Source organism: Penaeus vannamei, chromosome 6 (genome assembly GCF_042767895.1).
Source record: "Penaeus vannamei isolate JL-2024 chromosome 6, ASM4276789v1, whole genome shotgun sequence".
Taxonomy (NCBI): domain Eukaryota; kingdom Metazoa; phylum Arthropoda; class Malacostraca; order Decapoda; family Penaeidae; genus Penaeus; species Penaeus vannamei.
The window spans coordinates 5804975-5807474 of NC_091554.1; positions in this window are offsets into that span (position 1 = coordinate 5804975).

The following is a 2500-nucleotide window of genomic DNA, read 5'->3' on the forward strand; positions in this document are numbered from 1 at the left end:
CACCGATATTTGAAGTAATACAACGCCATGGAATGTAATACGAAATCCAAAATACTTCGCATAAACATACGGCGCATCCCTCCGGCTAATAATCTCCTTTCCCTTTTGATATTAAGATAGAATAAGATATCTACGGGATCCCCAGACGACGAGGGGGCGTGCAGGAGGGAGACGGACAATAGAGAAACTACTTTTGTGGACTTCCCATACAATGGAGGAAGGTATTTACCCAATTATTTAGACAAAATATGAATGAAATATCAGACAATGCAGGCCATTGTTGAGAAATTCAATGTAATGTTTGGAAGGTCTAGGAGAAAGGAGGAATTGTCCTTGTCAGAGTGAAGCTTCCTTACTCTTTATTTTTGTTTATGTGATATGCGTGTGTATGTATTCGTTTCCGGTCTTGAATAGGGAGATGGAGGAAGGGAAGAAAGGTATGAGGATGAGGAGATGGAGGAGGAGGAAGAGAAAAAGACTGGGGCGAAATGGAAGGAGAATTAAAGAAGATGAGGAGAAGAAGGAGGAGGAGGAGGAAGAGATAAAGACTGGGGCGAAATGGAAGGAGAATTAAAGAAGATGAGAAGAAGGAGGAGGAGGAGGAGGAAGAGATAAAGACTAGGGCGAAATGGAAGGAGAATTAAAGAAGATGAGAAGAAGAAGCAGGAGGAGGAGGAAGAGAAAGAGACTGAGGTTAAAAGGAAAGAGAATTAAAAAAGATGAGAAGAAGAAGAAGGAAGAGGAGGAAGAGAAAGAGACTGGGGCGAAATGAAAGGAGAATTAAGGAAGATATGACAAAGAAGGAGGAGGAGGAAGAGAAACAGACTGCGGCGATATGGAAGGAGAATTAAGGAAGATGAGAAGGAGAAGGAAGAAGAAGTGGAGAAGGGGAAAAGATCTACGAAGAAGAATGAGATGGAGGAAGAAATGAGGGGAGAAGTAGAATGAACTAAAGAAGAAAGAAAAGAAAATAAAGGAACAGATATATGAGAATAAAGGAAAAACGCAAGAAGATAGAAGTATGAGAGGCATTGAAATAAAAAAGGAAAAGGAAAGAAAATTAAAAAGAATGTTTAGCAAATATGAGATACATAAAACATTCCATCATAGTGAACTTCATACGTTACATAAATGAGAACAGCACATTGTGTTTGAACGGGGAAATAGGAAAAGGAAAGAAAGAATGAGAGGAAAGGAGGAGGTAGGAGAAGAGCAAGATAAGGAAGGAAGAAGGGAGGAGGTAGGAGAAGAGCAAAATAAAGATGGAAGAAGGGAGGATGTAGGAGAAGAGCAAGATAAGGAAGGAAGAAGGGAGGTGGTAGGAGAAGAGCAAGGTAAAGAAAGACGAAAGGAGGAGCTAGGAGAAGAGCAAGGTAAAGAAGGAAGAAGGGAGGAGGTAGGAGAAGAGCAAGATAAATAAGGGAGGAGGTAGGAGAAGAGCATGATAATGAAAGGAGAAGGTAGGAGTAGAGCAAGATAAAGATGGAAGAAGGGAGGAGGCAGGAGAAGAGCAAGATAAGGAAGGAAGAAGGGACGTGCTAGGAGAAGAGCAAGATAAAGAAGGAAGAAGGCAGGTGGTAGGAGAAGAGCAAGATAAGGAAGGAAGAAGGGAGGTGGTAGGAGAAAAGCAAGATAAAGAAGGAAGAAAGGAGGAGGTAGGAGAAGAGCAAGATAAAGAAGGGAGGAGGTAGGAGAAGAGTATGATAAAGAAAGGAGAAGGTAGGAGAAGAGCAAGATAAAGATGGAAGAAGGTAGGAGGCAGGAGAAGAGCAAGATAAGGAAGGAAGAAGGGAGGAGGCAGGAGAAGAGCAAGATAAAGAAGGAAGAAAGGAGGAGGTAGGAGAAGAGCAAGATAAAGAAGGAAGAAAGGAGGAGGTAGGAGAAGAGCAAGATAAAGAAGGAAGAAGGGAGGAGGTAGGAGAAGAGCAAGATAAGGAAGGAAGAAGGGAGGAGGTAGGAGAAGAGCAAGGTAAAGAAGGAAGAAAGGAAGGTGGTAGGAGAAGAGCAAGATAAAGAAGGAAGAAAGGAGGAAGTAGGAGAAAAGCAAGATAAAGAAGGAAGAAAGGAGGAGGTAGGAGAAGAGCAAGATAAAAAAGGAAGAAGGGTTGAAAAAAGAGAAATATAGGGAAGGGAGGAAAGTGAGAGTTAGAGACAGAGAAAGAGAAGGAACACCAAAGACAGGGAAGAAGGAAAAGAGAAGATAATAAAGAAAGTGGAAGAGAAAAGGGATGAATAAAAGTAGGAAGGGAGGGAAGAGAGGAGAGAGAGAGATTGGGAGACAGGGATGAGTATCTCATTCCCTCATTAAAAAAAAAAAAAAAAAAAAAAAACAGCATAATGGAAAAGCTCAAACGATTTCGACGAACTAATTCTTATGTGTTTTATTGCAAGCATATTATGCACATCTACACATAACATTGTCGTTTAATTGAAAATAAAATCGGGTTGGTTTTCATATATTAGTCCCAATGATGATACCATATATTTACTTAATGTATGT